The sequence below is a fragment of the Peromyscus maniculatus genome, chromosome 21 (assembly GCF_049852395.1).
Source record: "Peromyscus maniculatus bairdii isolate BWxNUB_F1_BW_parent chromosome 21, HU_Pman_BW_mat_3.1, whole genome shotgun sequence".
Classification (NCBI taxonomy): domain Eukaryota; kingdom Metazoa; phylum Chordata; class Mammalia; order Rodentia; family Cricetidae; genus Peromyscus; species Peromyscus maniculatus.
The window spans coordinates 50,545,062-50,559,368 of record NC_134872.1 but is presented as its reverse complement, the minus strand read 5'-3'; the positions used below and the strand labels follow the sequence as shown (position 1 = coordinate 50,559,368).

Sequence of the window (14,307 nt, the reverse complement as noted above, 5' to 3'; positions counted from 1 at the left end):
TGATTTCATTTGAGTGCCTTCCAAAACACATGGTAGTATTCTTAGTTCTCACTACAACTATTATGCTTTTACATTCAAAAAGGAATCTCAGTTTCCCCGTTCTCTTTAAATTGGGCAAGAGAGGTAATTCCAGAATTCCAAGGGAGTTTCTAAATGCCTATTTTGTTGTAGTCTCTATGCGTGCTAAAAGGGGAATTACTGCAGTTGAGTTCTGGAGGAAGCCCAGTTGACATCCATGCATTGTAAATTTAACAACCTTCTTTAAAGAATTAGCATGCCTAGATCCTGGGCTGTGATCTGAAGGCAGTATCCTCTTAGGTATCAATTACCTAGGAAAGTGTGGTTAGCTTACTTTGAGGCAACTACAAATGGTTTTACTTCAGCTTTGCCGTGGGCCAAAAATATGCTAAGTTTTCTAAAGCAGATGATAAACACGTATTTCTGAAGTCATTATGGCCTCAACAGGATGTGATTTTGTAGGGAATGGTTTCACTTATGATGCGTTGCTTAGGGAGCAAAGTGTTTGTGCCTTGGTTTCTAATATTTCATATCATGAGACAAGCATGGAGAAAGCCAGGAAAGGAGGACTCTACCAGAGTTATATGTAAACACCTGACTTTTCAATTTAGTTGGGACAGATCTCAGCTAAACTAGTAAATTGCCTGAAGGCCATTCCATAGTTAAGGGAGGGAATGAGAGTGGAACATTCTGTAATCCTACTAACAGCAGAGTAGAGCTGGAAGGGAGTTGACTCGGTATAGTCAGTCAGGTCTCTGGAAGCTAACACCCCTCCAGAGCTCACACATCGGAACTACTTTCCACTATCATACATTGCACAGTGTTAACCGGGTAATAAAACAGCAGCAAACTCACTTACAGCAGAAGTCAGCCTTATCTAGAGAGCAAGCCCACAATTGAGTTTATTTAAGCCTGCAACATACTAGAATCTTCTCCTGCCAAGATGACAAGTAGTTTCCACATTGTACTCATCCAAATGACATAGTTGAACTGAATAAAAGACGATAGACTTGTAGACAGAACTGCAGACAGTAGAAGCAGAAAGAAAGTGAACCATTAAGAGCGGAGGCCTTGCCTGCTTCTAATTTGACAGGTTATAGTTTCAAGAGTAAACCGCAGCTGCGGCAGTCCATATGAAACCACTTTGGACTCGAAGACTGCAATCTCTTGCCTTTAAAGCGCAGTAGAATAATCAGCCCCGCCATCATTCCATGATTTAATTTTCCTCTAAGCATCACTTATGCCTGCAGAAACCATGTGCTACCTTCTCTCCTAGAACAGAGGAAATGGTGTAGACCCACCAACAGCCTTGCATTGGGACAAGCGTTCTCGCTTGCTCTTGCTTGCTCTCACTCTTTCTCTCTCTCCCTCCTTCTCTCTCTCCCACCCTCTCTCTCAGTTCTCATGTAAATGCAGTTTTTAAATGAAAACTTTTACAAACATAAAGACTTGGGACCCTAGCTGATTCTGGAAGCATCCAGTGGGTGGGTGAAAAGCACGTTCTTTGCTGTGGTTTTGAGCTGATGTGTGTGCCTGGCCTTGTGTTTCCTTGGAATCCACTTCATTGCTGTTAAGTATTTTGGAGCTAGAAATAAGGAAACTGTCTGAAATTTTACATCCATTTTACCTTTATGGTTCACCTTTGTCATAGTCAATCATATTAACCTGTTAGTTCTCTAGCACCAAATTTCCAACATTTGGCCATCTGTGGCAGAGGTCCATGGATGTGATCTGTGAAGTTCCCCCCAACTTGAATGAATGAGTGGAAATAAATAAATACCCCTCTGAGTTATCTTAGTGTCTTTAAGAGATGTGAAGCCCCAAAGAGGGAAATAGGAAGCACAGCCATCCCCGTGAATACAGCCCACTTCTGAACGAGGGGAGGGGTTTAATGTCGATAATGGTTTCTGTGTTGAGTCTTGTTTCCTTCTAGTCAGCTAGTTGTGGCTAAGTAAACCAGAAACCAGGGAAGAATCCCTAAAAGTTGGAGATAGAGTTGGTTTCTCTTAGCAAAAGCGGCCTGACATGAGGGCTCTGCATGGGGAGGAGTCTGAGAGGCTCAAGTTTGTCATTGAACAAGTCAGCCATTCTGTCCACGGTGAGGAAGAGCCTGCAAACATGATCGCTGGAAAACTCGAGTGAGCTCAGTCTGTGTCTAATCTAACCTACAAGGATGTTAGGCACACAGGAGAGCCGTGAGTAGCGCTTGCCAGAGAGAACACCCTCCAGGTGGGTTAGGGTGCAGAAATCCCTCATGACTATTTCTATTCCTGATGTAATCCAATAGAATCTAGTTATAAAGCATGTGGTATACATATAAGGCAGCTTAAAATGTTTTGTTTTTGAATAAGCTTTAAATTGAATGAGATCTCAGGTGGCCACCTAATTTACTTAACGAGAAATGAACTGCCCATAGGTTTTACAGAACTCAGTGTCTCCTGAAGGCTGAATGATAAGAGACATCACCTGTGTTATCCAGTCAACTCTCAGATGTTGAGCTCTAATCTCCAAGAGCTTTCAGTTCAGATAGCGTGGTTTCTTATGGCAAGACAACTAGAAACCTCACTGAGGAGCTAGAGACAGCTCAGAAGCTCTCTGTCTTCTGTTTGTATTCTTTCTACTAGTCCCCAGCATGATTTATTTCAATTATAAAGGAAAATAAAATTTCTATAAAACTAAGAGTCTGTAAACACCTGCAATAAAAATATAACATAAAAGAGAAAGGACTGGTATGGGTAAGGTAAGCATTTATAAAGACAATTTAACCCCTAACCCCAATTAAACAATTAAAGAAAAAAAAACTTCACTACATGCTTATTTTAATGCAAATGGATTTGGGGTTTGGAAATGAAGATAGGTGTGATGGTTATGACTCCATGGTCAACAGTTAGCCTTGTGTATGTCAAGGCCTTGGGTTCAGTCTTCAGAATGGTCGGGAGAAAGACAGATATATATATATCTTCATCCTAGAAAGCTATCTATATTTCTAGTCTGTATGTAGAAATGCATGCATGTTTATTTATGCATATATATGTATTATGTTTATATCTATCTGTTATATTTGTAGGACTAGGATGTATTTTACTTGATGTGTTTAAAGGTAGAAGAACTATCTTAAGTATATGAGACAGACCCAGTTGCTAGAGATAACAACACTAGCTGTAGAAAAGAGAGTTGAAGGAGAAGAGCTTCACGATGGAACAGTGGGGTGATGTTAGTGAAAGATGCCCCTGTAATGAAGATGTAGTCTGTAGAAAATGCTCCTTGTCCATGGCCAGTGCCTGCCTTCATACATCACGGTTGTACAGAAGCCAGCAGAGATACAGACGTCGTAGGAACTAGAACAACTCATCTGCAATTTTCAATCAATTGAAATATCTCAGTTGATCTAACATTCGTGTGGATATGAGCATTTCATCAGAGTTCCATTCAATCCCAGAATTCCTACTCAAGCCACTTTGATTTGCCAGAGTTCGGGGAACACTAACCAATAAAGTTAATCCCTTTCTGTATGCAGGCATTAAAAATCCCCAGGAGGTATATGGAATGTCAACTTTCATTTAGATAAATCTTGATATTCAATTTAAAGGCATTGTAATTAATAAAGGTAGATATTGATTTTTAAAACAAAAATAGCTCTTCCTGGTAACTGCCAGAGCATGGAAATGAGTAGAAAGACAGTCTACAAGTCTGGTCTGTAAGAAAATGTTACATGCAGCAGACTTCATGTCAGCAAGAAGCATAGAGAGATATAATCCATGTCCCAAGTACAGGAAACATGAAGAACATTGCACGCTTCTGGATACAAATGCTCAGCCTTGTAAATGTCCTACTTGTTTCCAATGTAATATATAAATGTAAGGCAATTTCGTGTGATATTTGTAAGAACACTTCTAGCAGGATTTGAAAAAGTTGATAACATTGAATTTTTCATACGTGATAAAAAGAATAGAAAACTGTAAAGGTTTTATTAAAGAGAAGCAGAGGGCAGTGTTCAGTTTGCCCTGCTTGGCCTGTTAACAGTTCTTCCCTCTAAAGTTGTAAGTGTGGGACACACACAAGGGTCATGTCAGCAAGGTGCCAAGACGGTCATTATTTGGAAATAAAACACTAAAGGCATCATCTATTGACCTTAGAATCTCATTTAAAAGGAATCCCAAGGAATACTGAATGATTTGCTGTAAATAAAAACTTTTTTAAATAGAGGTAAATATAATTAAGTACCAATTGGCATATAAAAGGACTTTTTAGACTTTTGTTTTCCAAACAGGCTTTTTGAAAAATTCTACTACTCAAGATGTGCAACAAGTACAGCGGGCCCACTGAGAGGGAGAGACTGCTGTCTTCAACTGAGATCATAGCACAGTAACAAAAACGTAAAGCCTCCTCTTTAGAGGCACTGCAAAGGCTTTCTAATGTGGCTATGCAATGTGACTTTTTCGAAAGAGACTCAAAGTTTTTTGAAAAGATGTTACAATCTCAGTTTGGAAAGGACAAACTGACAACAGGAGTGACTGCTAAGTTTTGTTATAGGTGGAGTATCTGTCAGAACAACGTGGGGCGCAGGCCAGAGTGATGGCTGAACAGAAAAGGTGCCTGCTGTCAGCCAAGGTCCTGAGTTCAGTCCCCAGCGTACACATGAGGGAAGGAGAAAACTGACCCCCCCCCAAGTTGTCCTGTCCTCCACACATACAGTATTGTACATAAATGCACATGCACACACATATAATAATAAAAGATGATGATGGTGGTGGTGGTGGTGGTGTTATTAATATAATTTTTAAATGAAAAAATGCCTGGGCTGAAGGCGAGGCTCTGGTAACTTGGTTCCGACTGGAAAGCTCACCCCCACTCTCAGTGCCTTCAGAGCTGTCCAGACTGCTCTTTCCCAGTTCTGAGTGAAATTTACCTTCCTGCCTCTTTTCTAAACCCCCAGGGAGCCAAATGAATGGCAGCAGCCTTGAGACTGAGCTTGTGCAACTCTGTTCCCTCATCCAAGTCAGAAGACACAGGGCAGCAGCGAGGTCCCTTGTCTCAGTAAAAGAGTACTTTCTAAAGGGGGAACTCAGTGAAATGCAGGCACAGGGGGCTGTTCGTCCTCCCTTCCCCAGATCACAGAAGTGAAACAGCCATGTGTCAGGGTAAAGATGGACAGACACCAGTGTTCCAGCTTCGAGCACCTCCTCCTGCGTGGACACGTGTATGCACACAGGGCTGGGCTGCTGGGCTGCCTCCTCCATCACTGTGTGTTTGTGAAGCACATAGATGATCACACTGTTCAATTACAACTTTTAGAACCAATATTTTCTGTCTCAAGTAACTTTAATTTGATCTTTTTTAAATGAAATGCTTCTCTTAGACATCAGTCCACCAACTTGTTTATAAAACACCTTGGCAGAAAAGGGTTTTAAAATATCATTGAATTTAAGAACACCACAAGGTTTACCACTAATTTACATTTAGTGTTTATAGTTCTCAGATTGTGGTCACTGTAATAACCAGCATATTTTTCCCTTGAATATTTTGTGGATTATATTTCCCTATTCTTTCTCCTTGACCCACATTCCCCACAGTAGGTGGGCAGATTGTTGTTATATAGTCTGGCTTTTATTTATCTTCACTAGCTTAATCTCAGTAAGTTAGTATTTCTAAATATGAAAATAAGGCTCTTCTGTGGCAAGCTTTCTGTCTTAGTGCCTCAGTTTGTGTAGTGGAATTAGCAAATCATTGCTTATTTGCTCCAGAAACCGCCTCCCCCTTCTGTCTTTGCATCTGTGCTGAGGACCTGCCTGCAGTCCAGGCTTACTGCTGCTTCCTATAAATCACACATACCTGACGGTAGACATCCGCCCATTGCCACCATCACATTCCTCACTTAGCACGAATCGTGTTAGGTTCAGCTGGGAGTGTCGTAGTGATTAGTGTGATCCATGGTGGTAATGGATCTGTCTGATGCTTTTCATGGCATCAGTTTAAAAGGCAGGTGGCAGCCAGTCAGCCCACTGCTCTCTGCCAATCTCCTTTGCTACAGGAGAGCCTTTTAGTGTGGTATTCATGCATCTTTAAGAATCTTGCTCAAGCAGTCTTTCCATCTTCTGCTTCCACCCTCCTCCTTTTCTCATCTCTCTCCCAGGGCTCACATACACTTGTACACCACATGGGCTAGCACCCATGCTGTCCTCTAGCAATATCTGTTCAGATATTTCAAGTTGTAATAAAGTCTGGTATAGCCACTAGTGTTTGGCTAGTTTAACTTGCTAAAAGAGCTCCCTGTGAGCATGCATGCATCCAAACCCTGAAAACATTGTTTGTCTATACATGATGAATAACATAGCTATCCTTTTAGCTAGGTTATTAGTTATTTTTCTCATAATTGCAACAGAATGCCTGATGAGGAGCAACGTATGTAAGGATCTGCTTGGGTTCACAGTTTCCTGACAGAAGACGTGGTGGCTGTCCATAGCTGTGAAAACAAGAGGCAGCCTAATAATAAGCTGGTAGGACAGGACACAAAGAGTTTGCCTGCAAAAGAGCCAGGCTGTAACCCTGAAAACTTATCCTTCTGTGGCCCAGTTACTTCACCTAGACTCCACCTCCTAAGAGTGCCACAGCATCCCTAAACAGCACTATTTGGAGACCATGGATTCAGACGTATGAGACTGTGAGGATGTGTCACACCGAGCCACACAGTGGGCTATGCTGATACTAGTATCTGGGTTTCAGTTTTTAAAAATACAGTTTCCGAGCCGAGAAAGCCAGTCTCCCCTGGCCCACATGGGGATGTAAGAGGCTGTGGCTGCACCAGTACATGCCTCTATGAACTTGCTTTGCTAGGGCTCTTTGAATTTTTGCCGATTTTGCTATTGTGAAAGGCTGTCATTGTTTGCCTGGCTTCCTGCCGGAGTCTTATTGATGCTGTTTCCGTAGCTAAAGGGGTCAGAGATTTTCCTGACCCACACTCCTTCCATGTTGACTTGCACTGGCCCAAATACATCGTTGGCAATGCCGGGCACCAATTCCAGCTTTAATAGAAGATTCTATTTTTCAGATGCAGTGACACTGTGATGCAGTTATTTTTGTCCAGGAACCTACTCTGAATATTTGGCAATAAGGAGTATATACTTTTTCCTTTACCTACCATGTAGACTGGACTGACAGACCATGAGAATGAATTGCCTCCGTCATGTTACTGTAATATAGCTCTTGGGATTGGTTACAAGGGGCAGTGTTCGCCATGTTGTCAAAATCCTGAAAATTTTATACTCATACAGTTACTGTGCCATGCAACAGAAAGTGCAGAAGGACTGTCAGGGGGAGGGAGGGGCAAAAAGTAGTGGGGCTGAGTATGATCTAATTATGAAGCTGTCATAATGAAACCATTGTTAACTAATATATGCCGATATGTGTAAGTATTATGTTTAAATTTACAATAACTAGGATTTGCATATTAACAGTTTGGTATTTCATCATTTTCTATTAAAATTTTATGAGCTCTTACTTCCCTTTCTTACAGTTACTCTGTTCCCCCAAACAGTTAAAGGCAGGGATTGTTGATAATGAGCTCACTGACCTGCTCTTGAGTATGGAGAAAACAGAAGTCAGAATGCAGAGTAGTTAAGGGGTTGTTTTCACTCTAAAAGAAAACTACAGAAGCTCTCCCAGGTCGCCAGTGTTCCTCCCAGTAATTGAACATAGGTCTTTACCAAGATGCATGCCGTACACAAGCGTCTCTCATCTGTAGAACCTCTCCGAGCCATGCAGAAAAAGACAATGGGAGGATAATGAGAGGGACAGGGAAGCAGAAGGATTGCCTGTGAGCATTGCAGCTCAGATGGAAAGGTATCCTGGCAGCTGGGAGCCATGGAATACACAGTCACACCACACAACAAACCTCGCACAAGAGATTTATTGGGATGGAAAAAACCAGGAGGGTGGCTGCCTCTGCTAGGGTGAGAAACAGCAGAGAACTGAACAGGATAGAAGGCTTGTATAGAGCTTCTTGGGAAGGGGGTGGAACTTTTCAGGGTAGAGATCGGTGGGATTTCATGTCCAGAGATTGGACTTTTAGCTCTGTAGTGTGGGGACAAGGTCTAGCAGATAGGGATGTGAGTATTCTGTGAGTGAAACCTGGTAGTTAGAGGTCCTAGGGGGAGGGGCCCAGCCACTCCTGTGCAGGGTGGAGACAGGGTCCAGAGGTTAGGGAAGTTACAGTGGATGGAACCTGGCTGGGAAAGGTTCTCAGGGGAGGGACCTGGCCACTGGAGTGGCTCTAAGAACTCACATTGCCCCCTTTTCCTAGAGAATAACTCTGCAGTTCCCTTTATCTACCCATCTGAACAGGCAGCCAGGATAACAGACATTTACAAAAACCTCTACACACTGAAATCCACACACCATTGATTGAATGAAACTGAGAACACAAATATCTGGAAAGATGGCCTGTGTTCTTAGATGGAAAGAAGTAGCATTGTTAGGTGTCTCTGCCACCTAAGGTAAAATTCAGATTTAGTACCACAGCTAGCAGAACTCCAGAATTTCCCACAGAAACACTAGAAAGCCTTTTCTAACTTTATCCCAGTGTTTATTGCAGTGATTCACAGTAGCTACCATACAGAAACAACCTGTCATTTAACAGACCAGTAAACAAAGAAATTGTGATATTGCTGGACTGGGTAATGCCTGCAGTCCCATTACCCAGGAGGATCTGAAGTTCCAAAGACAGCCTGGGCTACATAGTAAGACTCTGCCTAAGAAAACGAGAAAAAGGGAAGGAAGTGGGGGTGGTGGTGAGAAAGACAGACAGAAAGACAGAATATCCAATCATTGGAAGAGGAAGAAATTCAGCCAGTGCATGATGGCCCTAGGAGATATCATGCTAAATGAAAGAAGCCAGGCACAGGAAGTGTAATATTTGTGATCTCATATATGTGTAATATAATTTGAAAGTGATGATATCTTTGTGGCCTGTGTTTGCTTTGTTTGAGATAGCCCTCAGCTCAAACTCATCAAATCTTTAAAATTCTTCTATTGTTGTCTTATAGTATTGTAGATCATTTTATTCACTTATTTGATATTTGGGTACTTTTACATATGAAGCCTAAAGGCCAACTGGGTGGTTTAATGCAGTATGGTCTCTGGGGGACAAGAGACATGTGTAAGAAAATTTATCTTCCCATTTTACCTCCCCAAAACCAAATCAAATCTGGAGGAAGAGAGTCATACTTTATTTAAACTAGAAAATCTGTTTTGTTTAAATTGCACCAAGAATGATCTAGTTTACATGGTTTGTAGAAATAGAAAATTCCTTAGAATAATGGAAATTCAAGTTGAAAAAGCTGCCTGGAAATACATATGATACACTAAGAAGACCCACCCTCCTCGTGTACTCTTTATTCAGAAATTGCAGTTCTAAATACTGAGGAAGTTACAAGGAGTTTGTAAGATAAAACATACTGCTCTTCTGACAGCAAAACTTTCTCAGAGCTCAGGGCTGCCTCTACAGCTTCTAACAGCCTGGAGATTTATGCAGTGTTTCTGTTTTTGTTTACAGGGACGGAAGTGTTTTGTAATTGACCTTTTAAATTGCCCTTTGTACTAATTTATGTAGAATATTTTACATGCAGAGCTACACAATTTGCATGTAACTGGCTGTTTTATTCCTTCCTTTTTTAGGTATTTCAGTTGTTTAATTCACTTCCCTTTTATCAAGTATATTGAATGCAGACTCTCATCAGTTAAATCTGAGACATATAGATTTGTGGGTCTCTCTCATCTTGAACCTCATAGACATTTGCCCTTTATTTTACTTTCTTTTGTCATTTCCTTTAATTTCTGAAGAAAACCACATTGTGATAGTAGATTTGTCATATTTGGTTTACAGATGTAAAACCTCACTATTGCGAGTCCTCAGCTCTTAAAAACCATAGTTGAAAAGACGTTATCTTCTTCAGATATTTTCAAAATACACGAAAGACCAAGGTTACTTGCTACTTTATGTATTCGCATGAATTTGGATGTCTTACCTCTTACTCATTAGCTGAGGCATTTTGTAAAGAATTTTGGTGACAGGAAGTACCAAGTGGTTTTGCATCTTGAAGAAATTTAACTAGTAAGGAACATTAGGTTTTATGTTGTCTTGTACAGTGTGGGACAGAGAAAATTCCAGAGATAGGTACCAGGGAATTGAAAAGCTTTCAACAATAGTGAAACTATGTCAAGGACAAACTCAATGTTTTCAGAAAATTTGCCTAATACTAGTCCTTGTCAAAAGATGACAAATTTCTCTCTCTCTCATATTCCCTCCCTCCCTCCCTCCCTCCCTCCTTCCCTCCCTCCCTCCCTTCCTATCTCCCTCCTCTGTGTTTCGTGTGTATGGGTGTGTATACCACTACCACTTGTGCATGCATGGGTGTGCACATGCATGTGAAGGTGAGAAGCTGACATCCCTTGTCTCCCTTCCTTAGTTACTCACCACCTTACATTTTTGAGATACGATCTCTCACTAAACCTGAAGCTTATTTAGAGCAGTGGTTCACACCCTTCCTAATGCCGTGACCCTTTAAAATAATTCCTCATGTTGTGACCCCCCCAACCATAAAATTATTTTGTTGCTACTTCATAATTATAATTCTACTAGTGTTATGAATACTAGTGTAAATGTGTGATATGCAGGATATCTGATATGTGGCCCCTGAAGGGGTCCTGGCCCACATGTTGAGAACTACTAATTTAGACTGTCTAATCCATGAACTACATGTATCTGACTAGGTCTCACTTTTACCCTTCCCCACCCCAGCAATGGGATTATAGCCATGTGCACCTCAGGAAGAGTGCTGATTTTCTATGTGTTCAGAGATTGGAGCGTGGGTCCCTGTGATTGTTTTGGGGACACTTAAACTGAGCTATCTCTCCAGCACCAAAATTTTCTTAATTAATTAATTCTGGTCTTTCCCATGCCTATATACACTAGGTACAATCTGAGTGCATCTAGGCGGAATAGCTTTTTATGGATTAGGTAGATTAAAGGCAGTGTATGGGAAGATACATCCTGACTTTAATAAACATTTAGGATACAATGCATTTCTGAACCAGAGGATTCTGTATTATAATTTTTAAATCTTTCTGATCATAGATCTTCAAAGAGATATAACTGCATGCCCACTCTAAAATCTATTATCAAGCTTATTTTATTCAGAAATAGAACACATCTGGAATTAGAGATGATTTTATTAAGTAAAATCTGGCGCTTCTAGCTGATATGCTTATAAGGTTATTTAAAAAGATCAGATTTCCTCCTGAGTAAAGAACTTGGCCATTATATTTAAGTGTTTGTATAATTTATATTCAGGGTTCTGACAGTGTCCAGATGGCAGTTATTGTGTGCTAATTAAAAGATATATGTCAGTTGTACTACCACAAAGTAATACAATATTCGTTACATATGTAAAATACATCATGTTTTTCAGGATACTGATGTAGATAATGTTGATAGACATTACCTTTGTGACTGGTACACAGACTGTGCAAGCATAAGCACCATGGGTAAGCTTCAATTAAGTATTCTCCTGTCTCTCGGAGATGCATTATTTGGTACGTTGTTTAGAATAGTTCTTAATTCCAGAGACTAATTTCTCATGTTGGAAGATTTGTGGCTTCTATGCACCCTAAAGATGGAAATGGAGGTGCTGAGCCTTGGGGTCTGAAACATCAAGGAAATAATTGTGTTGACACTTTGCTCTCTGTTGGCTTCATGTTGTTTACCCTAGTGAGCTGTATGTTTTTGTTGTTTTACCTGGAGGCTAGATAACCTACCACAAGCAGTTCACATGGTTAGTGTCACCACCTTGAGAGAAGCAGGCTACCTCTGCATTTTCAGTCTCAAATCTCAGCAAGTGGCCGCTGTGTGACCTGGCATTGTGGCTAGAAGGCAAGGTCATGCTGGACCTCTGTGACCTCAGGGGCTGTGACCTCAGCAGGATAAGCTTGCATGGGCGGAGACAGTGAGGGAGACAGTGCCTGAGCTGCATACCGTACCAGATCCCTCTTCTGTTCACCACATATAGTACTCAAGCCTGCACACACACACACACACACACACACACACACACACACACACACACACACTGTATTGATGTTGCAACTCTAGGTGCTTTACTTCAATAATGGCTTTGCTATTATAAATGTAATTTACCTTAAACAGTTACAAGGGGTGGGATATAGCTATCTTAGACTTAAAGGAACATGACTTGTGAACATAAGTATAAACTCCCACTGAGGTCCACAGAATATGAAGAAAGTGAAATGTGTTTCCATCAAGTTCTTTCTCCTGGGGAAAAAAATATTTTTTACAAGAACTATACCACATTTCAAGAAAAATGTTTCTTTAAATGTATTAAATACTGTGCTACTCTAGCAAATATTTAAATACTGTATTGGTTTCTCTGCAGACTTGAATTTAATTTTCCTGTTAGCCAAGATACTGAACCCTCAAATCCATTCTCATTTGCCAGCTTAAATATTTCATTTTCCTACGAGTGTGTTTTCTAAAGCGTCAAAGGCATACCAGATCTGCTTTATTTTGAAGAGGAATCCAGTGGGGGCTGTTTATTATTTTGTTTTATTTATCTTTCTTTTTTTTTCTTCAGTTAGTGGAATAGGATATGCTTCTAACAAGATAATATGAGGGTGTGTCACCATGCCATAGTACCATGCCTTTATTACCATCAGAAAATGCACGTTAAACTCCTTCTTCAGTCTTGTCTGCTGAAATGCCAGATACTTGAAGTCGCACCCCAGCGTTTATAGTTTCAGAAAGCCGAAGTCTCTTCTCGTACTGTATGATCTCCCTTTTCCTCATCACTCAGCACACACTGCTGTGAAGAAAGGTGGGAGGCTTTACAAATATCTGACATTATTGATTGTGGGCGTTCTCCTTTTCTTCTGCTCATCCATGCTTAGGTGACACAGACATCCATCTCAAGCTTTTTTTACGCTTTTTTCACGTTGATGTCTGATTGAATACTAACATCTAGATGTACTTTTCTCAAAAGCAACTGTTTGCTAAAAAAAAAAGTGTCAGTGTGACTTTTAAAGAGGCAGGTGCATGATTTGACTTCTGTGTGATTCACGAGGTAGCTTATACCTTCCCATAGTTCACTGGTAGAACTTCCATATTTCTCACACTGGACCAGATTCACTCTAGCAGGACCATGTGGAGAAGGAGCTTTGCAAAACCAGAATGTTAGTGACTCTACTCTGTTAAATTCCCCACTTACAATGCTACCTGAAGTCTCTCCTTTCTCTTTCTATTATGAAAATACAGATTCTGTTTTTAATTGTTTATTTATTTTTATGTGTATGTTGTACACCCTGTGGGGGCCATAAGAGAGCATCAGATCCCCTGGGACTGGAGTTATAGACACTTGTGAGCTGTTATATGGATACAAGGAATCAAACCCAGGTCCCCTGGAAGAATAGCCAGTGTGCTTTTAACCACTGAGATTCTCTCCAGCCCTGAAAATGCAGATGAATGTCACAGACTCTCTTGCATTACAGATGTTACTGACCTCTTGAACTTGGAGGAACAAAAGAAACTTGACTGCTGAGGTACAGTTCAGAGACAGGAAAACTAGTCCAGAAAGTGATACAGCACATACCTGTGTCATACAGGGAGAGGTCGTTCACATCACACTTTGGAAATGGGTAGTTCCTAGATTTTAGGAATCTGATGAGGGGGGGTGGCTAGAGAGATGCCTCAGCACTTAAGAGCACTTACTGCTCTTGCAGAGATCCAGGCTCAGGTCCCAACTCCCAAACTGTGCCTCGCAACCATCTGCGGTTCTCACCTCCAGGTGATTCATTGCTTTCTTCTGGCCTCAGTAGGCACTACATACATGTGGTGTGCACACATACATACATACATATATGCCTACATACGTGCGTTCTTTTGGGCAAAACACCCATACACATATAACAAAAATAAATAAATCTTGAGGAGTCTAATAATTGCATTGAAATTGCAATTCTTTCTATACAAAGAATGGGTAGAAATAAACTGAGGCTAATTTCCAGTGTGGAAATGAGTGATCTTTTACATCTCAATCTTAGGACCCATAACCATGAATGACCCTAAGGCTCTCGGACTGAGATGTGGGATGCAGACAGAACCGTGGGGTGTTAAAGCTGTGCTGAGGAAGAGAGACCTTGGGCACAGGTGCCTCGGGAGGTGACTTACCTAAGCATTCTCTGTCAGACAAAACCTACAGAAGGGCTTTGGCTTTCTCGTGTAAC

The 14,307-nt window shown here is 41.0% G+C and overlaps 1 protein-coding gene across 7 annotated transcripts in view; it reads left to right on the top strand.

Moving 5' to 3' along the window:
* The window catches only part of Supt3h (SPT3 homolog, SAGA and STAGA complex component), a 353,629-nt gene that overhangs the window by 244,848 nt on the left and 94,474 nt on the right, over positions 1–14,307 (top strand). The window lies entirely within an intron of this gene.